Here is a 24,976-nt window from a genome sequence, read left to right as displayed (position 1 = left end):
GAGGACTGAAGATTTTGGTCTCAAGAAACACCATCTTATATATCCTTAATTTTCAAAGACACTCCTCAATTCTATGCCTTCAACTACCTGGGCCCTAAGCTCTGGAATTCTCTCCCTAAACTTGTCCGCCTCTCTAACTCTCTCTACTCCTTTAACTTACTCCTTAAAACTTGCCTCTTTGACCAAGGATCTGTCCTAACATCCCCTTTGCAGCTTGGTGTCAATTTTGTTTAATGACGCTCCCATGAAGCGCCTCAGGAGGTTTTACTACATTGAAGGCACTACATAAATGCAAGTTGTTGTTGTTTGTTGCTCATTGACCAATCTGAGTGAAACATGTGTTCGAAGAGTTCGCCCTTCTGGAGTCAACCACCTCATCCTTGATGACCTCCAAATCCATGAAACGACAGCACCAAGACATGCTCAGTCACTCCATGGGCTTCTCAGGTCTTTCAAACAAAGGTTTCGCACACAGGCCCAGATGAGGCGGGACATATTTACGTCGCCCTTCATAAGCTATCTTTGGGCCAGTTGAGTTGCCTTCTATCCCTGGTAAAGAATATTTTGTTTGCATGATCATTTTTGGTTCAAATAACATTTGCCCTTTCCTTTACATTCCTAGCATTCAGGCTCACTACTGACTCTGGATTGAGGACATATAGGAAGCAATTCTTGGGACATTTCTCATACAATATACTGCTTCATAACAAACGGGGTGTTATCGACCAAGTGTGGCAGTGACAACAGCAACTTGCATTTCGACAGCGCCAGCAACGCAATAAAACGTCCCAAGATATTTCACAGGAACAATTATCAGACACAATTTGACACTGAGCCAGATAAGGAGAGATTAGGACAGGTGACCAAAGGCTTGGGCAAAGAGGAGTATTACAGGAACACGGTGCAATGCTATAAAGAAAGAAAGACTTGGATTTATATAGCACCTTTCACGACCACCAGACGTCACAAAGCGCTTTACAGCCAATGAAGTACTTTTGGCGTGTAGTCACTGTTGTAATGTGGGAAACGTGGCAGCCAACTTGCTTATAGCAAGCTCCCACAAACAGCAATGTGATAATGACCAGATAATCTGCTTTAGTGATTTTGGTTGAGTGATAAATATTGGCTCAGGACACTGGGGATAACTCCCCTGCTCTTCTTCGAAATAGTGCCATGGATTTTTTATGTCCACCTGAGAGGGCAGACGGGCCTTGGTTTAACGTCTCATCCGAAAGATGGCACCTCCAACTATGCACAAGACTTTTGATATATTCCAATCAATCTCGTGTGGTATTGCACATAGAGGGCTATAAATGAGTCAAAGACTGGTTTCACTTGTGAAGGCGGCAATGCAACCACAATGCATGCCTGAATTGCGCACTCCTGCTCCTTCTGACTCCACAGTAATGATTTTTTTTTGGTATTTTCTTTTAAAAAAATACCCTTTAGTGACGGTCACTTAAGAATCCCAAGGGGAACCAGGCCACTTTGCGATATCGAGTTTCGGCGAGTGAGCCTAAAACAGACCTTAAGCCCCTCGTTTACATGTGTAAGGGTCTAACGCCTGTTTCAGGCGGCCACCAGGGACACCTGATAAATCACCTGACCCAATATCGGGACAAATGTCTTTTAAGCTTCCTTTGGGCATGAAGCATTAGTCTTTGAAATGGGCCCTCTTGTACCCATTTTTCACCCAGTAAAACAGGTGCAACGTGGTCCAATTTCTGCCCCAGAGATTCAATACCAACTAGTCTGGTTGAAGGGTGGGGGATAATGAGACCAGGGCAGGCAGGTGTAATTTATCTAATAATATAAATCATGGAATTATAGAATAGCACAGCACAAAAAGAGGCCATTTGGCCCATCGTGTCTGCGCCGGCTCTTTCGAAGAGCAATGCAGTCAGTCCCACTCCCCCGCTCTTTCCCCATATCCCGGCAATTTTTTCTCCTTCAAGTATTTATCCAATTCCCTTTTAAAGGCTACTACTGAATCTGTATCCACCACCCGATCAGGCAGTGCGTGCCAGATCCTAACCACTCGTTCCTCATCTCACCTCTGGTTCTTTTGCCAATCACCATAAATCTGTGCCCTCTGCTTCTCGACCCTTCAGCCATTGGAAACAGTTTCTCTTGATTTATTCTATCTAAACCCTTCATGATTTTGAACACTTCTTTTAAATTGCCTCTTAGCTTTCTCTGCTCCATGGAGAACAACCCTAGGTGGAGATAGAATGATAAGGAAGTCAATGGTTATGGGAGAGGGCAGGGAAGTGGCGTTGCGGACAAGATCAGATCAGCCATGATCTTATTCAATGGCGGAGCAGGCTCGAAGGGCCAAATGGCCTACTCCTGCTCCTATTTCTTATGTTCTTATGTTCTCCAATCTCCCCACATAACTGAAGTCCCACATCACTGGAACCGTTCCAGTAAATCTCTTCTGTACACTCTCCAAAGCCTTCACAGATAAATACTATATTATATTAAAAATCTGCACACCTCCTGTCACCTTTTCCCATTATAAATCCCTGCACATCGTTATCATGAAAACTGACAATGTAAAGTAGAAGTACGCCCCTATGGTGGGAGGGAGTAATTACTGTGTAACAGGCTTCCACAGGCATGTTTACATATATCATTATAAATGTGGGCATAGGAATTCATATTGGAAAACAATGACAGGAAATGTGTGCTGGTTTATGATCTGTAATATATTATCGATATAGATAGATACAGAGATAGATTGATATAGAACCATAGATGTTTACAGCACAGAAAAAGATCCTTTGGACCAATCCAAATCTAATTGTACTTCCCTGTTCTCACCCCTATAGCAGAACACGGATAAAAGAAAAAAGAAAATAAATTGCATTTATATAGCGCCTTTCATGACCACCGGACGTCTCAAAGCGCTTTACAGCCAATGAAGTACTTTTTTTGGAGTGTAGTCACTGTTGTAATGCAGGAAACGCGGCAGCCAATTTGGGTATAGCAAGCTCGCACAAACAGCGATGTGATAATGACCAGATAATCTGAGGCATTGGCCAGGACACTGAGAGAACTCTGTTGTGTTCATACTCTATTTGTTTGTTACATGACACTTGACAGGCATTAGGACCCTGGGGGAGCTATTCAGACACTGCTGTAATCATGCTGGTTCATGCTGGTTTGGAACACCATTTTGGGAGTTGCTATAAAGGACACAGTAAGTTACATTACTCCTCTTTCAGTTAGTCTGTTTATTTATGTACACAACATAATTTGGCGACGAGGATGAATCAAATTAAGCTCCTTAACACCCCCTCCCCCACCCCCCGTCTTTTCTCTCCACACCTGTGAACCCTCCAATCAAGTGGCTGAGATGGATAAAAAGTTTTTCTACATACATCACGCGACAACGTAACACCAGCTCACCGCCATGCAATACTTATCCACTGCCTTGGCACCAAAGGCCAACACATCTTTGGCCAAATCGATGACATGGAATCCTACGACAAAGCGGTAAGCGCCCAAGAGAAATATTTTGGGCCAAAGAAAAGTATCATGATGGAGAGATACAAACCTCGTCAAACGATCCAATCAAACAATATATCATTTCATTAACTGAACTGGCAGCTACGTGTAACTTTGAAGCACTCAGAGGAAATGATCAGGGATCAAATTATTGAGAAAACAACGATCCCTCACATTCGGGAACGTTTGCTAATGGAGGATGACAAATTGACATTGGACAAAGCAACTAATTTGGCCATCCAAATTGAATCAGCGTTTTCCGATTCAAAATTGATCAGATCCCCTGCTCCCCCTGTGCAGCAGACTTCAGCTACAGCCCATGTGCAAGGCTTTCGTCCAAAGCGGAAATCACAACAGAGACCAAGGGCTAGTCATCACTCAGTCCATCAGAAATCTTGTCTCCTGCGACGAACTCCAAACCGAATCATAGCATGATACTATGCTCCAGCATGTTTGCCACTTCCTCCAGACTGAGTGGTCTAAGCAAATTCTGGAAGAGCTGAAAACCTTCCACTGACTTCATGATAAATTTTCCATTTGGAACGATGGCTGCCTAGCTCATGGTGATAAAGCAGTAATTCCCAAATCGTTTCAAAAGCGCGTTCTTTCATTGGCACACAATGGACACCCTGACATTGTCTGCATGAAGCAGAGATGTCGCAATTCAGAATGGTGGCCTGGGATTGACAATCGCATCGAGGAGTTTGTCTCACACTGCGAAGCATGCAGTATGGAGCGAAAAGGCCACAAACATCAAACCAGCGCCAATGAAGCCCATTCCATGGCCACAAAGATCATGGCAACAACTTCAGTTGGATATCTTCGGTCTAGTTGAAGCAGCTCCACAACACCAGCGTTTCCTTGTTGCCGTACACGACCTGCATTCCAAATGGCCAGAAATCGCTACAAGTTCAGTGACCTCATCAACAATCGTCACTATTTTGCAGCATATGTTCACGAAGTGGGGCCTCCCAGAGATCATAATCACCAACAATGGACCACAGTTTGTATCCGACCAGTTTGCGGATTTCCTCACTTGTCATGTTATCGAGCATCGCCTTACTGCTTGGTACAATCCTCAAAGCAACGGAGGTGTTGAGCGATTTAACCGTGTCATCAAAGAGGGTTTTGAAAGCCAACCTCGCAGCAGGCCAAACATTCGACAAAGTGGTTCAAACCATTCTCCGCACATACCGTTCAACAAAGCACTCGTTAACGGGGAAGACACCTGCTGAGCTCATGGGCTCATGATTGGGCGGAATCTTTGCTGGCTACTGGACATTCTCAAACCCCCAGCCAAACCTAGCGTGAAGATAACCACACTCGCATCCCAGATTTCGGAACGCCAATGAAAAGCGAAGTCGTACACTGACACAAAATGATGTGCTCAAAAGCCCCAACTGAAGAACAGAGATTGGGTCAGAGTTAAGCGTCCAAACCATAGTCATAAGCTCGCATCTTCACTTTCGCCTCCAAAACAGATCGGGCGAAAGTTCAGCCCTCACATCTACGAGCTCAATGATGGAATTCGATGGAACGTTCGTAGACTGATCCCAACTCACAGGCCAACAGACCAGCAGGATGGAACAGAGACACCGTTCTGTTTCCCAACCGAAAACCTCGATCAAACATCGCAAGCTCCGCGCTGGTCTCAACGTATCAGAACACAGCCTGACTATCTCAAGGACTTTGTCTGTTCATAGACTGTGTTTTCAGAAGGGGGGAAGTATGTTGTGTTCATAGTCTATTTGTTTGTTACAGGACACTAGCCAGGCATTAAGACCCTGCGGAAGCTATTCACACACTGCTGTAAACATGCTGGTTCATGCTGGTTTGGGACACCATTTTGGGAGTTGCTATAAAGGACACAGCAAGTTACATTTCTTATGTTTCTGTTTATTTACGTACACAACAAACTCCTCTGCTCAAATTGTATAAAATACATAGTGGTCGAGTTTTCACTTGTTGTATCAATGCAATCCGGGCGGAATCGGCTGAACCTGCACAAAAGATCAGGCCTTTTTAAAGGTAAATGAGTTTTCCAGGATCCTTTCCGCTGACTTAAGATTTATTTTGCCTGGACCAGGCCCTGCCCACAAAGCTGGCCCCACCCCCGGGACGACAACGCAAGATTCCGCCCATTGCGCTGGGTCGGGAAGGCTCTTCAAAACGTGCTTATTGTCTGACAGCCGCTGGTCGGCACGTTTTCAAAAACAATTTTATCTCAAAAAATATTTTATTTACGAAGAAACTGACTGGTGTACAAAATGAAACTATTAAGTATTTCAGTATAGTTTTTTAAAGTAATTTTTCGTGATTTTAAATCAGGTTACTCACAAGGGAGGGACTGGACAATCTGAATAAAAATGCTTATTTTTTGGTGAGAATCCCATTTTCAGCTGTATTATAGGGCTGAACGGCGCAGCCCCAACCTGGCCGCCCATTTTTCGCGCCCGAAAGTACGTCAAAAAAATACCTGCAAATTCTCCGGCTCCCTGCAGGTCCTTTGGAGCTTGGCGCAGCGCGCACAGAGCAGCGGGGGGGGCGGAGCAAGAGAGTCGCGCTGATTCTAGAAGTGGGTGGGTGGGGGGGGCTAATTTAAATGAGATAACGTCGTGCCGGCAGCCTTGAGCGTGCGCGGTGGAGCGTGCGCGCACGCGCAGTAGCGTATAAACATTGGCACTCGGCCATTTTTAAAGGGACTTGTTTATTTGAAGGCTGCTTGCTTGCTTGTCTTCGGCTGCCGTCCAGCCACTGACGATGCCCCTATCCCGTGGCTAAATGGCCTCAGTCCCCCTCACAGCTCAAAGGCTGCTTGTTTGCTGTTTCTTTGGCTGCCGTCGAGCCACTGATGCCGCCCCTGTCTCCTAGAAGGAAGGCCTGCCTGAAGCACCGCAGCTCGAAGGCTGCTGCTGCTTCACACAGGTAGGAACATTGAATATTTTGTCTTTGCTTTGTTTATAATTTTTTATTCAGGATGGTTCTTTATTTGTATAAGTAAGACAGTTGAATGCTTGTAGAATTTAATTACTTCCCTTCCCTCCCCTCGCCCCCCCCACCTCGTTCCCTATGCCTGATTTATAACCTACGCCTGATTTGTAAAGTGTAGGCAAGGTTTTTCTGAGCGTACACAAATCTGTACTTACTCCATTCTAAGTTAGTTTGGAGTAAGTTTTCACTGCCTAAACTTTCAAAACAAGCGTAAATGGCTAGACACGCCCCCTTTTGAAAAAAAAATTCTGTTCCAAAGTGAAACTGTTCTAACTGACTAGAACTGGAGCAAACTAAATGCCGAGAATTGCAATTTCTAAGATACTCCATTCTAAACCAGTTGCTCCAAAAAAACAGGAGCAACTCAGGCCGAACCTTGACCCCAATAAAACTACACCAAGTTACCGCTCTTCAATATAGCAAGGAATACTTTTTAATAAATGTGATAGATTCACAGAGTACACCAGCTTTTAAGATGGAGCAGCTTTCCGGAACTCTCTGTGGAAGCTGCTTCTTGTCAGGTGACCTGAAATTGTTTATTAAACACTCTGGTGCGGTAACACAATACGTCCACCGTGTGGAGCTACAGACATTACACTTCTCCCTCCTTAATGAAGAAGTTATTAGAACAAACAATCATCATACATAACTTGCATGGTTATACATAACTTATTTTGCCATATTTACAAATTAAGCTTAAGCACTTGTTTTCTGTTTCGAAGAGGAAAGTTTCGCTCTCGAACAGAACCTTCCAAACATGGTGTCGAATTCAAACTCATTCGAGGCTGATCCTGAGGAAGGTTTTCCTCCAAGGGATGCCCTTGATTTCCATTTGAACTCTCTCTAACTTCAGACTGTTTGTTTTCCTGACTCAAACTCAGACTTAAATTCTGATTTTCTCTTGGAAGCAAAAGCTTCTATAGATATGTGAAGAGAAAACGATTAGTGAAGACAAATATAGGTCCCTTGCAGTCAGAATCAGGTGAATTTATAATGGGGAACAAAGAAATGGCAGACCAACTGAACAAATACTTTGGTTCTGTCTTCACTAAGGAAGACACAAATAACCTTCCAGAAATTCTAGGGGATCGAGGGTCTAGCAAGAAGGAGGAACTGAAGGAAATCCTTATTAGTCAGGAAATTGTGTCAGGGAAATTGATGGGATTGAAGGCCGATAAATCCCCAGGGCCTGATGGTCTGCATCCCAGAGTACTTAAAGAAGTGGCCCTAGAAATAGTGGATGCATTGGTGGTCATTTCCCAACATTCAATAGACTCTGGATCAGTTCCTATGGATTGGAGGGTAGCCAATGTAACCCCACTTTTTAAAAAAGGAGGGAGAGAGAAAACAGGGTATTATAGACCAGTTAGCCTGACATCGGTATTGGGGAAAATGTTGGAATCAATTATTAAAGATGTAATAGCAGCCCATTTGGAAAGCAGTGACAAGATCGGTTCAAGTCAGCATGGATTTATGAAAGGGAAATCATGCTTGACAAATCTTCTAGAAATTTTTGAGGATGTAACTAATAAGAGTGGACAAGGGAGAACCAGTAGATGTGGTGTATTTGGACCTTCAAAAGACTTTTGACAAGGTTCCACACAAGAGATTAGTGTGCAAAATTAAAGCACATGGTATTGGGGATAATGTATTGACGTGGATAGAGAACTGGTTGGCAGATAGGAAGCAAAGAGTAGGGATAAACGGGTCCTTCTCAGAATGGCAGGCAGTGACCAGTGGGGTACTGCAAGGTTCAGTGCTGGGACCCCAGCTATTTACAATATACATTAATGATTTAGACAAAGCAATTGAATGTAATATCTCCAAGTTTGCAGATGACACTAAGTTGGGTGGCAGTGTGAGCTGTGAGGAGGATGCTAAGAGGCTGTAGGGTGACTTGGACAGGTTAGGTGAGTGGGCAAATACATGGCAGATGCAGTATAATATAGATAAATGTGAGGTTATCCACTTTGGTGGCAAAAACAAGAAGGCAGAATATTATCTGAATGGTGACAGATTCGGAAAAGGGGAGGTGCAACGAGACTGGGTGTCATGGTACATCAGTCATTGAAAGTTGGCATGCAGATACAGCAGGGGGTGAAGAAGGCAAATGGCATGTTGGCCTTCATCACGAGAGGATTTGAGTATTGGAGCAGGGAGGTCTTACTGCATTTGTACAGGGCCTTGGTGAGGCCACACCTTGAATATTGTGTAGTTTTGGTCTCCTAATCTGAGGAAGGACATCCTTGCTATTGAGGGAGTGCAGCGAAGGTTCACCAGACCGATTCCCGGGATGGCAGGACTGACATATGAAGAAAGATTGGATCGACTAGGCTTATATTCACTGGGGTTTAGAAGAATGCGAGGGGATCTCATAGAAACATATAAAATTCTGACGGAATTGGACAGGTTAGATACGGGAAGAATGTTTCCGATGTTGGGGAAGTCCAGAACCAGGGGTCACAGTCTAAGAATAAGGGGATACGCCATTTAGGACCGAGATGAGGAGAAACTTCTTCACTCAGAGAATTGTGAACCTGTGAACCACAGAAAGTTGTTGAGGCCAGTTCGTTAGATATATTCAAAAAAGAGTTAGATGTGGCCCTTGCAGCTGAAGGGATGAAGGGGTATGGAGAGAAAGCAGGAATGGGGTACTGAAGTTGCATGATCAGCCACGATCATATTGAATGGCGGTGCAGGCTCAAAGGGCCGAATGGCCTATTCCTGCACATATTTTCTATGTTTCTATGTTTCTATGTTTCCAGTACATTGGATGTAGGATATGCTACTGGTGTATCAAAACTGTCTGATGAGTCAGAAATAATTGAATCACTCCCATTCTCAGCTACTTCCATGTCTGTGGGTAAAATATGATCAATGTGAAGAAACCTAACCTGTTCATTATCAAACATTTTGACCAAATATGTGCGAGGACCACATATCTTCACCACTTTTCCTGGTAACCACTTTACCCATTTATGGTGATAGTTCTTCACTCTCATCTTCTGATTTAATTTCACATTTCTCTCTTTTACTCTACCTTTATCATGATTCTCTTTCTGTCTTAATTGTGTCTCTTCTACGGACTGTGCCAAATTTGGTTTTAACAACGAGAATCTGGTTCGTTGCTGTTGTTTGAGAAACAACGCTGCTGGTGTTCTACCAGTAGTTGTATGTGGAGTATTACGATACGTAATTAGAAAATTAGCCAATTTGTGATCCAATGACAACGTTTCTTTGGATTTGGATCCAGCATTTGTTTGGTGAGGGCACGTTGTACAATTTGTACAGTGCGCTCTGCTGCACCATTTGAAGCAGGATGGTACAGTGGAACCTTGGTATGCTTCACACCATTTTTGTTTGTGAACTGTGCAAATTCTTCTGAACGAAATTGTGGTCCATTATCAAAAACAATTTCTTCTGGGAGGCCAAATGAAGAAAATAAACTTCGCAAAATGTCTAATGTTTTACTTGTTGTTATTGTCCACATTGGAAACACCTCGACCCACTTTAAATGGCTATCAATCACAATGAAAAATTGTTGTCCTTCTAGCTCAGCAAAATCGATATGTAGCTTTTGCCACACCCTGGGAGGCCATTTCCATGGCTGTAATGGTACTGATGGTGGTTGCTTGCTTACCGATTGACATGTCGTACACTGACTCACGATGTACTCTATATCTTGATCAAGACCTGGCCACCATAAATAACTACGTGCAAAACTTTTGGTCAAGCACATTCCCAGGTGCTGGTCATGGAGGTCTCCTAATAATTTGGAACTGAATTTATTTGGCATAACTACTCTTGCGCCCCACATGATACAATCTTTATCGACTGATAATTCATTCCTACGAATGAAGAATGGATGAATATCTTTGTCTGTTACCTGGTTTGGCCATACATTTGCAATATAATCATACAACTTTGACATCACTGGGTCACGTTTGGTTGCTCTACCAATCTCTTCAGCTGTGACTGGCAGTTCATCAATGTATGAAAAAGAAAATAAAAATAAAACACTTCTTCCCTATCGGGTGTAACATGTTCGGGAAGGCAATCTAGACATAGCATCAGCATTACTGTGATCAGCTGATCGTCTGTATTCAATATCATATGTATATACTGACAAAATCAAAGCCCATCTCTGCATTCGGGCTGCAGCTAATGTTGGAACTGGGGACTTTGGTTGGAGGATTGCTGTCAGAAGCTTATGTCCATAACAAGAGTAAACTTCTTGACCACAAAAATTTATGCCAAAGCTTCCCTTTCAATTTGCGCATAATTACTCTCACTGGCACTCAGAGTATGTGAAGCAAAAGCAATTGGTCTCTCCTCCCCACTATGTGATACATAGAATCATAGACATAGAAAATAGGTGCAGGAGTAGGCCATTCGGCCCTTCGAGCCTGCACGCCATTCAATAAGATCATGGCTGATCATTCACCTCAGTACCCCTTTTCCGCTTTCTCTCCATACCCCTTGATCCCTTTACATAAGAACATAAGAACATAAGAATTAGGAACAGGAGTAGGCCATCTAGCCCCTCGAGCCTGCTCCGCCATTCAACAAGATCATGGCTGATCTGGCCGTGGACTCAGCTCCACTTACACGCCTGCTCCCCATAACCCTTAATTCCCTTATTGGTTAAAAATCTATCTATCTGTGACTTGAATACATTCAATGAGCTAGCCTCAACTGCTTGCTTGGGCAGAGAATTCACAGATTCACAACTCTCTGGGAGAAGAAATTCCTTCTCAACTCAGTTTTAAATTGGCCCCCCGTATTTTGAGACTGTGCCCCCTAGTTCCAGTCTCCCCGACCAGTGGAAACAACCTCTCTGCCTCTATCTTGTCTATCCCTTTTATTATTTTAAATGTTTCTATAAGATCACCCCTCATCCTTCTGAACTCCAACGAGTAAAGACCCAGTCTACTCAATCTATCATCATAAGGTAACCCCCTCATCTCCGGAATCAGCCTCGTGAATCGTCTCTGTACCCCCTCCAAAGCTAGTATATCCTTCCTTAAGAAAGATGACCAAAACTGCACGCAGTACCTCAGGTGCGGCCTCACCAATACCCTATACAGTTGCAGCAGGACCTCCCTGCTTTTGTACTCCATCCCTCTTGCAATGAAGGCCAACATTCCATTCGCCTTCCTGATTACCTGCTGCACCTGCAAACTAACTTTTTGGGATTCACGCACAAGGAGCCCCAGGTCCCTCTGCACCGCAGCATGTTGTAATTTCTCCCCATTCAAATAATATTCCCTTTTACTGTTTTTTTTTCCAAGGTGGATGACCTCACATTGTATTCCATCTGCCAAACCTTAGCCCATACGCTTAACCTATCTAAATCTCTTTGCAGCCTCTCTGTGTCCTCTACACAACCCGCTTTCCCACTAATCTTTGTGTCATTTGCAAATTTTGTTACACTACACTCTGTCCCCTTTTCCAGGTCATCTATGTATATTGTAAACAGTTGTGGTCCCAGCACCGATCCCTGTGGCACACCACTAACCACCGATTTCCAACCCGAAAAGGACCCATTTATCCCGACTCTCTGCTTTCTGTTAGCTAGCCAATTCTCTATCCATGCTAATACATTTCCTCTGACTCCGCGTACCTTTATCTTCTGCAGTAACCTTTTGTGTGGCACCTTATCGAATGCCTTTTGGAAATCTAAATACACCACATCCATCGGTACACCTCTATCCACCATGCTCGTTATATCCTCAAAGAATTCCAGTAAATTAGTTAAACATGATTTCCCCTTCATGAATCCATGTTGCGTCTGCTTGATTGCACTATTCCTATCTAGATGTCCCGCTATTTCTTCCTTAATGATAGCTTCAAGCATTTTCTCCACTACAGATGTTAAACTAACCGGCCTATAGTTACCTGCCTTTTGACTGCCCCCTTTTTTAAACAGAGGCGTTACATTAGCTGCTTTCCAATCCGCTGGTACCTCCCCAGAGTCCAGAGAATTTTGGTAGATTATAACGAATGCATCTGCTATAACTTCCTCCATCTCTTTTAATACCTTAGGATGCATTTCATCAGGACCAGGGGACTTGTCTACCTTGAGTCCCATTAGCCTGTCCAGCACTACCCACCTAGTGATAGTGATTATCTCAAGGTCCTCCCTTCCCAAATTCCCGTGACCAGCAATTTTTGCCATGGTTTTTGTGTCTTCCACTGTGAAGACCGAAGCAAAATACTTGTTTAAGGTCTCAGCCATTTCCACATTTCCCATTATTAAATCCCCCTTCTCATCTTCTAAGGGACCAACATTTACTTTAGTCACTCTTTTCCGTTTTATATATCGGTAAAAGCTTTTACTATCTGTTTTTATGTTTTGCGCAAGTTTACTTTCGTAATCTATCTTTCCATTCTTTATTGCTTTCTTAGTCATTCTTTGCTGTCGTTTAAAATTTTCCCAATCTGCTAGTTTCCCACCATACTTGGCCACCTTATACGCATTGGTTTTTAATTTGATACTCTCCCTTATTTCCTTGGTTATCCACGGCTGGTTATCCCTTCTCTTACCGCCCTTCTTTTTCACTGGAATATATTTTTGTTGAGCACTATGAAAGAGTTCCTTAAAAGTCCTCCACTGTTCCTCAATTGTGCCACCGTTTAGTCTGTGTTTCCAGTCTACTTTAGCCAACTCTGCCCTCATCACAGTGCAGTCTCCTTTGTTTAAGCATAGTACGCTCGTTTGAGACACAACTTCCTCACCCTCAATCTGTATTACAAATTCAACCATACTGTGATCACGCATTCCGAGAGGATCTTTTACTAGGAGATCGTTTATTATTCCTGTCTCATTACACAGGACCAGATCTAAGATAGCTTGCTCCCTTGTAGATTCTGTAACTTACTGTTCTAAGAAAGAATCCTGTATGCATTCTATGAATTCCTCCTCAAGGCTACCCCGTGTGATTTGATTTGACCAATCGATATGTAGGTTAAAATCCCCCATGATTACTGCCATTCCTTTTTCACATGCCTCCATTATTCCCTTGATTATTGCCCGCCCTACCATGAAGTTATTATTTGGGGGCCTATAAACTACGCCCACCAGTGACTTTTTCCCCTTACTATCTCTAATCTCCACCCACAATGATTCAACATTTTGTTCATTAGAGACAATATCGTCTTTCACAACTGCCCTGATATCATCCTTTATTAACAGAGCTACCCCACCTCCTTTCCCTTCTTGTCTATTTTTCCGAATTGTCAGATACCCCTGTATGTTTAATTCCCAGTCTTGGCCACCCTGCAACCACGTTTCTGTAATGGCCACCAAATCATACCCATTTGTAATGATTTGTGCCATCAACTCATTTACTTTATTTCGAATGCTGCGAGCATTTAGGTAGAGTGTTTTAACACTAGTTTTTAAACCATGATTTTTAGTTTTGACCCCTCCTGCAGCCCCTTTATATTCATACATATTGTCCCTTCCTATCACCTTGTGGTTTACACTTACCCCAGTGCTACTCTGCTCTGTTGCCTCCTGCCTTTTGCATTCTTTCTTGGGGTCCTGTTCATCTGAGCTCTCATCCACTCTAACTAGCCCAGAGCCCTCTCCTGGGTTCCGAATACTCCTTGCATTGAGGCACCGACCTTCCATGCTTGCCTTTTTATTACACTTTGACCCTTTAGAATTTTGCTGTACAGTGGCCCTTTTTGTTTTTTGCCTTGGGTTTCTCTGCCCTCCACTTTTACTCATCTCCTTTCTATCTTTTGCTTTTGTCTCCATTTTTTTCCCCTCTGTCTCCCTGCATTGGTTCCCATCCCCCTGCCATATTAGTTTAACTCCTCCCCAAAATAGCTAGCAAACACTCCCCCTAGGACATTGGTTCCGGTCCTGCCCAGGTGTAGACCGTCCGGTTTGTACTGGTCCCACCTCCCCCAGAACCGGTTCCAATGCCCCAGGAATTTGAATCCCTCCCTGCTGCACCACTGCTCAAGCCACGTATTCATCTGAGCTATCCTGCGATTCCTACTCTGACTAGCACGTGGCACTGGTAGCAATCCCGAGATTACTACTTTTGAGGTCCTATATTTTAATTTAGCTCCTAGCTCCTTAAATTCGTCTCGTAGGACCTCATCCCTTTTTTTACCTATATCGTTGGTACCAATGTGCACCACGACAACTGGCTGTTCACCCACCCTTTTCAGAATGTCCATAAGGGCCATATCTAACACTCTCTTGAATATATCCAATGAGAGATCACTGCCCCAACTCCATACGGAGAGACATCACATGCTAACTTGATCTCCTTAGATATGTCATAGTGAACTAACATGGTACCCTCTATCAATTCGCTTTTACACTCCTTAAATGCTGTATCGCATTCTTTTGACCAGCTCCAATGGACCTGTTTTTTTCAATAGTTTATTCAGTGGATGTAATACTGTAGCCAAATTTGGTAGGAACTTCCCATAATAGTTAGAAGACCCAAAAATGATCGAAGTTCAGTGACATTCTTGGGAGTGGGTGCATTTCTGATTGCATCCAACTTTCCCATGATTGGATGTAAACCATCTTTGTCTACTCTGTACCCTAAGTACTCCACTGAGTTTTGAAATAACTCACGCTTACGAGCAGACACTCGTACTCTGTGCTTCTCAAGCTGTTTGAGGTCTTCATTCAATATGTTATCATGAATTTGCCTATTTGGTGCTGGAATTGGTATGTCATCTAAATAACATACTACCTCTTCAATATCTTGCAAAATCTGGTTCATCACCCTTGGAATATGGCAGGAGCGGAAGACACTCCAAATGGTAGCCTATTAAATTGATATAGGCCTAAATGAGTATTTATAGTCAAGCATGACTTGGACTCCTCATCTAATTCAAGCTGTAAGTAGGCATTCGTAAGATCCAACTTTCAGAAGATCTGACCACCTTTCAGTGTTGAGAACAAATCTTCTATATTCTGCAATGTATTGGGGATATTACCCTCTAGAACCTGGTTTACGGTTACTTTATAATCACCACACAATCTTACCTTACCATCGGACTTAGGTACAACAACAATGGGTGTAGCCCAATTACATCGATCTATCTTCGAAATAATGTTCTCAGTCTCTAGTCTTTTGAGTTCTTGCTCAACTTTCTCCTTGAGTGCATATGGTACGGAACGTGGCTTGCAGTAAACCGATCTAGTGTCCTTCTGTACCTTGACACTCGCCTTGAAGCCTTGGATCGGACTGCCTGTTTTGCAGAACACCTTCGGATAATTCTTGATGACATCACCCATTGATGCAAATCTCGTTTCAACACGGAAAATCTCACTCCAGCTTTAGCGATCTCAACCAATTTCTTCCTACTAAGACAGGCTTGTCTCCTTTCACTACTATTAGAGGCAAGTTCTGAAATTGATCCTTGTATTTCACCGGTACGGTGATACGACCTACCATAGGAATGTTCTCTCCCGACAAGCCTTGCAGCTCTATCTTAGATTTCTCCAGTTGGAAATCACACAATTGGTCACAGTATAGCGACTCCGGTACTACACTCACAGATGCACCTGTGTCGATTTCCATGGGTATCTTGAATCTCGAAACATCTATGTGGATTATGATACTTTTTGAATCACTGTCCATCAACCTCGTGCTCCTGTTGACGTTTAACTCTCACATACCCTCGTCCTGTTGTTGTTCTTCCGTGCTATGTAGTCTCTGGGGGTTTCTACCCATAGCTTTGAAAGCTGGAGTCATAGCTTTTAAAGTTGGTTTACCCTTCAGTCAGCATGCCTTCGCAAGATGCCCTGTTTTCCTGCAGAAGAAACACTCTTCCTTCACATACGGACAACTTTGAGCAATGTGTTGTCCCAGGCACCGATAGCAGGACTTCAATGCTCTGTTACAATTTCCAATTTCTGAGACTTTGGGCCCCCACTACCTTTTATTTTGAACCTGCAGGCAATTCACCTTGGTTGTCTGACGACTGAAAATAGTCTTAAATTCTCAGGAATATTGGTCGGCCATGCTCATCGACCTAGCTGTCTGACAAGCTATATTAAAAGTCAAATCAGGCGTTGTCAATAACTTTCTTCTGATTGCATCATTTTTCATCCCAGTCCTGCAGTGCTCGGTTCTGAAAGTTTCCGAAATTACACTGAATAGATAGCTTTTTTAATGCTACAATGTACTCACTGATATTTTCATTGGCCTTTTGATTTCGTGTACCGAAACGATAGCTTTCAGCAATTTCCAAGGATATGGGGTTGTAGTGCTGTTCCAGCTTAGTTAAAATCTCCTTAAGCATTGTGTCCTTTGGCTCGGCAGGCACAAGCAAATTTATCAGTGTTTCATACAACTCAGGCCCAGCTTCTGTTAAGAAAATAGCTCTTTTTCGTTCCAACACCGCCCGGTTCTGCTCTGTTTGGACTTTGATTATGTTATTTGCAGTGAAATACATTTCTAGCCGATCCACATATGCTTTGAACCTTTCCCAGTTGCGTTTATATTCACCTAAATGCCCCATTACTCCCATGGATGCAGCCATTTTGACTCTGGAAGTTTAAACTGTGTGCTCGTAATTTACCTCAAATTTGTAGCTGTAATCAAAATAGAGAAGTTGTCAAAGTCTCTCTGTCAGCTGGCTGAATCCTTCACCAACAAAAATGTCAGCTTTGTTTTATCTGATTATATCCCATCCTCGTCGCCATTTGTGATAGATTCACAGAGCACACAGCACACAAGCTTTTAAGATGGAGCAGCTTTCCGGAACTCTCTGTGGAAGCTGCTTCTTGTTAGGTGACCTGAACTTGTTTATTAAACACTCTGGTGCAGTAACACAATATGTCCACTGTGTGGAGTTACAGACATTACAATTTTAAAAAATTATAAACGATTATGTTCTATTATGCTGCGTTAGTTCATGGAATATTTTACGTTTGCAAAAGAATTTTATTGGAATAGTTTCGCTTGAGAGGAGGAGCATAACCAGAGGCCAATATAAGATAGTCACCAAGAAATTCAATCGGGAATTCAGAAGAAAATTCTTTACCTAGAGAGTGGTAAGAATGTGGAACTCGGTACCACAGGGAGTGGTTGAAGCAAATCCTTTAGATGCATTTAAGGGGAGGCTGGACAAGCACATGAGGGAGAAGGGATTAGAGGGTTATGCTGATAGATTTAGATGAGGAAAGAGTGGAGCATAAATGCCAGCATAGAATGGTTGGGCCGAATAGCCTGTTTCTTTGCCATATATCCAAAATAATCCTATGTAATCAAATGGAAGCTTGAACTGTAACCTAACCAGCACAATTTCAAGCAAATTTGGGGTGTAATTTCCCCATTGCACCTTACGCAGATACTACACTCCCTTATTTTCTTTTTAAACTAACCATTAACTGCAGCACTGCTGCGGATCCAATTCGCATCACCCACAAGGCTACAGTCATGGTGTAAAAATGTGCCAAGTCATCAGAAAGTTAGCTCCTCAAAATTAATTGGGCAACAGCCAATTTCAACCGAAACAAACAGATCGGGGTACAGTCTCCGCTTTCAGTGCAAATAGCCATCTGGGAGCAAATTGTGCTCATTCTAGGAAGCATTTTTTTTCTCTTGAGTTTCCACTCAAACAAGATGCACTGCAACAACTCATCACTGCTTCTCCCAAACCTGCGATCTCAACCACCTCATCATCATCATAGGCGGCCCCTCGAACGAGGATAACTTGCTTCCACAAGAGTTCACAGATGTTTCAATGAAAGACCCAATATTCCAGTCCTGAACTCCAGTTGAAGGGGTGGAAGATGCCTGTGCATGGATTTTTTTAACGTGTGGTGACCATTGCACATCAGCCATCACATGGGCTTGACAGAGCTAGGCTTTTATCCAGTGGCAAGGGACAACTGGAGACCAGCTCTGCTGCACGGACCTAGAGCACACATATATCGCAGTGTGGGCTAGCCTGTGCTGCCCCTGGACCCTTGGCTGTTCTGGGCCTAGAAGGACAAGGGCAGCAGGCGCATGGGAACACCACCACCTGCAAGTCCCCCTCCAAGTCACACACCATCCTGACTTGGAAATATATCGACCGTTCCTTCATCATCGCTGGGTCAAAATCCTAGAACTCCCTCCCTAACAGCACTGTGGGAGCACCTTCACCATACAGACTGCAGCAGTTCAAGAAGGCGGCTCACCACCACCTTCTCAAGGGCAATTAGGGATGGGCAATAAATGCTGGCCTTGCCAGTGACGCCCACATCCCAGGAATGAATGGGGGGAAAAAAAACCCTCTTAAATATATCAAGGAATACTTTTTTATAGAAAGAAAAGAAATGATAAAAATTATGTTCGATTATGCTGCCTGATTGCGCATGGAATATTTTGCATTTGTGACAATGCAAATGAATTTTAGTGGAAGCTTGAATGCTAAACTCACCGGCGCAATTTCAAGTGCATTTGGGGCGCAATTTCCCAATCGCACCCAAAGCGGAAACTCTACCCCTTGATATTTTTGTAAACAAGCGTTATCGAGGAACAATATTTCTTTTGTCTTGCTCATAATGTGCACATTCTCTACCCTGCAAGTCATTATTTTTTGAATTTGAAGCACAATTGCTTAAAAAGGGCAAGAGAGTAGAATTATTCTGCGTGCAAGGAATTATCTAAAACGAAAAACAAAGCTGCCTGTGATAATATTTCAGGCTGTCAGGGCCTTGAAAGGTTTATATTTATATAACAATTATAGGTCCATAGAACTCTGCAATCAAGCACGTGGATCCTTACAGGGGCTAAAACTCCCCACCTTTACACCAAATTTTTAAAAAAACCCGGGCGATTTATTGCTCTTGCTCACTCAGTGTGGCGCCCCTGCCCTCTGCGTTCAGATCCATCTCCATGCAGCAATCATGTAGACAGCAGCTGTTCCTTCATCTCCCATCAGTAACCACGAAAGGCCAATTCAAGGTCGCAGTTGGGTCATGAATCTAACAACAGTCCCTGATGAAATGATATCCCATTCGCAATGTGGTGTCACTAGTCTATAACAGTGCACTTCAGCAGTGAAACTCCAGCGAGCCGCCAGCACAAGGGCGTGAACATAAACAGCATTAAATGGGCACAATCCCAACAGTCTTCTGATCATGTTATTTGAGGGTTTCAAACAAAAATGTTTTCACATTTCTAAAATATGGCAAATTTATTACCATTTTTATTTATTCGTTCAGGGGATGTGGGCAAGGCTGCATTTATTGCCCATCACTAATTGTCCCTTGAGAAGGTGGTGGTGAGCCACCTTCTTGAACCACTGCAGTCCATGTGGTGAAGGTACTCCCACAGTGCTGACTTTGGTACAACTGAGTGTCTTGCTGAGCCATTTCTAAGGGCAGTTAAGAATTAACCACATTGCTGTGGGTCTGGAGTCACATGTAGGCCAGACCAGGTAAGGACAGCAGATTTCCTTCCCTAAAGGACATTAGTGAGCGAGATGGGCTTTTACAACAATCCGGTAGTTTCATGTTCACCATTACAGACACTAGCTTTTTAATTCCAAATGTATTTCATTAACTGAATTTAAATTCCTCCAGCTGACATGGCAAGATTTGAACTCATGTCTCTGGATTATTGGTCTAGGTTTCTGGATTACTAACCAAGTAACCAAGTAACGTAACCACTATGCTAAGCGATTATTCATGTAACTAACATCATTATTGGTAAAGTCTATGGTGATCAAATCTTTGCCATTATAAAAAAAGAAAGACTTGCATTTCTATAGCACCTTTCACAACCTCAGGATGTCCCAAAGCACGTTAAAGCCAATGAAGTACAGTCACTGTTGAAAGGTAGGAAACGCGGCATCCAAATTGCACACAGCAAGCTCCCAAAAACAGCAATGTGATAATGTCCAGATAATCTGTTTTAGTGATGTTGATTTAGGGATAAATATTGGCCAGGACACCAGGAATAACTCCCCTGCTCTTCTTTGAAATAGTGCCATGGGATCGTTTACATTCAGCTGAGAGAGCAAACAGTGCAGTGCTCCCTCAGCACTGGGAGTGTCAATCTAGATTTATGTGCTCAAGACCCTGGAGTGGGACTTGAACCCATAACCTCCTGACTCAGAGGTGAGGGTGCTACCCACTGAACCACAGCTGACATTATGAACAGGATAAGCATACCTGAGCCTTCTTTGCCTGCGACAGAAATTGGCTTCCTCTGTGTGGGACGGATGAACCGACTCGATTGCAGTGAACAAAATTGGGGTGGAGTTTCCGCTCGCATGCGTGGATTTTTTTTGCCGCAATTCGCCCAAAATTGGCGTGACCGCCACAAAAGATCGCGCAATTTTAAGCGCAGATTGCATTTTGCGCATTTTACGTTTCCGCCATCTTTTGCGCTAGTTTAGAAAATATCGTGCTAAAAGCCCCTCCCCCCCACACCCACAAAACTGGCCACGCCCCCAGGGTGAATTAATCACCATTGAGAGTTTCCGCTAATTTTGCTCGATTACAGGCCTCCGAGGAGGCTCCATAAATTAAGCCGATTCTTTTGTCCGCAAGGACACTAATGGGTGCCTTTTAATAGCTTTTGAATGTCAATTTTTTTTTTACTTTACTGAGAAACTGTCTGCTGTAACCTAATCTAACGAGCAAATGGTTTTGTATATTTTTTAAAGTCATTTTCAGTCATTTAAAATCAGGTTACTCGGAGGAGGTGGATTGACAGTGTAATTAAAAATGTTTATTTTTTTCTGTTAAACCCGTTTTCAGCTGTATTAATCAAACTGCACCAAGTTACCACTCTTAAATATATCAAGGAATATTTTATAAAGTAAATTTAAAAAATAAAATTACGTTCTGAAACGGCCCGATTGTGCTGGTTCACGGCAGATTTCGTGTTCGACGCTATGCAAATGAGTTTGAGCGGAAACTCAAAAGAGATATAAAACACTTCTCAAAACTGGTGGAATTTTGAACGCAATTTGCACCCAAAGACTCTACTCCGATCTGCTTGTTTCGGTGGTTTTGAAACTGATTGTTGCCCAACTAATTTTGGGGAGCCAACGTTCTAATGATGTGACACGACTTTACACTGCAGCTGTAGCCTTGGGGTGACGCGGTTTGGCTCCACACCAGCGCTACAGTTACAGTGTGGCACCATCTGAATGTGGAGTCAGAGCCTGGCTTGACACTGGTGTGAAGAGGAGTAAGGTTATAGCTGTCAGGAAAGGATGATCAGGCTGGGTCTATTTTCGCCTGAAAAGAGAAGGCTGAGGGGTGATCTAACAGAGGTTGTTAAAATGATGAAAGGTTTGATAGAGTAGATACAGAGAGTTTGGGCCCAAGTTTCGAGCCGCGCCTAGAACGGCGCAGTCCCGACCTGGACGCCCGTTTTTCACGCCACAAAGTGAGCCTAAAAAACTTCCAGATTCTCCAGCTCCCTGCAGGTCCTCTGGCCCTCGGCGCAGCGCAGCAGGAGCTGTAGGGGGCGGAGCTAGGTCCCTGCGCTGAAAACAGTGCTGGGGCCTCTGCACAGGCGCCCAAAACTGTGTGGGAGGGGCCGAAGCACGCAGCCCCTAGCCCTGGCTGAATGGCCTCACTGGGGCTGCGTGAATAAGGCTCCTCCCACGGCCAGCTCCTGCTTCCTCCCGACCCGACTCGACTCCCGCTTCCCGCCCCCCGCCTCTGGACCGGACCCGACCCCGACCCCGACTCCGACTCCCGCTTCCCCCCCCCCACCTGCCAGACCGGACCCAACCCGACACCGACCCGACTCCCGCTTCCCCCTCCCCCCCCCGCAACTGGACCCGACCTGACCTCCCTCCCCCCGACCTGACCTCCCTCTCCCCGACCCAAACCGAACCGACCTCTCTCCCACCACCACCCCCCCCCGACCCGCGCTCCCCCCGACCCGACCCAACGCCACCTACCTGTAAATCTGGTGCTGGGGACGGGACCTGCCCGAAGTCTTGGGCCCTGCCCGAAGTTTTGGGCCCGGCTGGGCCCGGCCCGTTCAGCCTCTCTCCCCCATCTCCTTCCCCCCCCCCCCAACTCCTTCCTGCCCCCCCCATCTTCTTCCACCCCATCTCCTTCCCCCCATCTCCTTCCCCTCCATCTCCTTCTCCTTCCCCCCATCTCCTTTCCCCCCTCCCACATCTCCTTTCCCCCCCTCCCCCCATCTCCTTTCCCCCCCTCCCCCATTTCCTTTCCCCCCTTCCCCATCTCCTTTCCCCCCTCCCCACCATCTCCTTTCCCTCCCTCCCCCTCCTCCCTCCTCCCCCCTCTCTCTTCTCCTCCCCCTCCCCCCATCCCTCTTCTCCCCCCTCCCCCTTCTCCCCCATCCCTCCCCCTTACCTCCCTCTGCTCCCCCCCTCTCTCCCTCTACTCCCCTCCTCCCCCTCCCCTCGCTGTCAGAAACACAGACAGTGACAGACAGAGAATGAGAGACACACACAGACAGACAGACAGAGAGATAGAGACACTGACAGAGACACACTGGGGGTGGTGGGAGGGCATCCCAGCGCGCTGTTGGAGGGCTCCCGGTGCTGCAGTCGGTAAGTAGAAAATGTTTTATTTATTGATTTTTTTTGATTGATTTATTGGTTGATTTATTGATGTTTTTATCATTTATTATTGATGATGGCTCTTTATTTGTAAAACTGAAGTGTTTAATGTTTGTAAACTTCCCTTTAAACCGCCCCCCCCCTCCCCCCCAATTCCCTACGCCTGATTTGTAGCCTGATTTGTAACCTACGCCTGATTTTCTAAAGTGTAGACAAGGTTTTTTCGAGCGTACAAAAATCTTCACTTCCTCCATTCTAAGTTAGTTTGGAGTAAGTTTTCACTGACGAAACTTTGAAAACAGACGTACGTGGCCGGACACGCCCCATTTTGAAAAAAACATTCTGTTCCAAAGTGAAACTGTTCTAACTGACTAGAACTGGAGCAAACTAAATGGCGAGAATTCCGATTTCTAAGATATTCCGTTCTACACCAGTTGCTCCTAAAAATCAGGAGCAAATCATGTGGAAACTTGGGGCCAATGTTTCCTCTTGTGGGGAGGAGCTTGACTAGAAGCCATCAATATAAGATAGTCATCAAGAAATCCAATAGGGAATTCAGGAGAAACCTCTTTACCCAGAGAGTGGTGAGAATGTGGAACTCGCTACCACAGGGAGTGGTTGAAGCCAATAGTATAGATGCATTTAAGGGGGGGGCTAGATATGCATATGAGAGAGAAGGGAATAGAGGGTTATGCTAACAGATTTGGATGAGGAAAGACTGGAGGAGGCTCGAGTGGAGCATAAATGGCGGCATGGACTGGTTGGGCTGAATGGCCTGTTTCTGTGACGTACATCCGATATAATCCTATGTAAGAATCCCTGGAGGACTGAATCTCACTCTGGGCTGCTTCAGATTCAGCTTTGGGCCTTTCACATGGTTAGAATGCGGAGCGCGGTGCCCTGGCAAGAATATTGATCGAGGGCACCACAAGGATCCCTAACGCTTCACCTTAACTCCTCAACAAGGAAGTGTCTTGGGTCTATTGCCCAATCTAAGCCTAGGCGGGAATGACGCATAATTGTGGCTTACCAAACTGTCTCACATCAACCCTTACATGAACAAGTTTGGATTATTCTAGAATTTACACACTAAACTCCAACTAGGATACACATAAACTACATAGTGAATAAATGAGCCCCTTCTTCGTGAACCATCACAAAAAAAGCCAAACATGTCATGAAGTATTTATTATTAATAATAAGTAAAAATAGAGAAAAAGCTGGAAACACTCAGCATGGCAGGCAGCATTTGGGGAGAGAGAGAAACAGAGTCAACGTTCCAGGTCAATGATTATTTATTAACCTCAGAATCATAGTTAAAACTGAGCACACAAATAATTAGTAGATAGGGTTAATTGACAAAGTTACAAAGGCAGTTCAGTTATGTCACACTGATTGAGCATTACCAATATAACTTTACAGTTGAAATCAGTAACAGAGATTGATGTAAAGGGTGAACTTTATTCTGATGAAGGGTCATCGACCTGAAACGTTAACTCTGTTTCTCTCTCCACAGATGCTGCCAGATCCGCTGAGATTTCCAGCATTTTCTGTTTTTATTTCAGATTGCAGCATCTGCAGTATTTTAACATAGAAACATAGAATCATAGAAAATAGGTGCAGGAGTAGGCCATTCGGACCTTCGAGCCTGCACCGCCATTCAATGAGTTCATGGCTGAACATGCAACTTCAGTACCCCATTCCTGCTTTCTCGCCATACCCCTTGATCCCCCTAGTAGTAAGGACTACATCTAACTCCTTTTTGAATATATTTAGTGAATTGGCCTCAACAACTTTCTGTGGTAGAGAATTCCACAGGTTCACCACTCTCTGAGTGAAGAAGTTTCTCCTCATCTCGGTCCTAAATGGCTTACCCCTTATCCTCAGACTGTGACCCCTGGTTCTGGACTTCCCCAACATTGGGAACATTCTTCCTGCATCT

Source organism: Pristiophorus japonicus, chromosome 14 (assembly GCF_044704955.1).
Source record: "Pristiophorus japonicus isolate sPriJap1 chromosome 14, sPriJap1.hap1, whole genome shotgun sequence".
Lineage (NCBI taxonomy): Eukaryota > Metazoa > Chordata > Chondrichthyes > Pristiophoridae > Pristiophorus > Pristiophorus japonicus.
Note: the sequence above shows the minus strand (reverse complement) of the source record.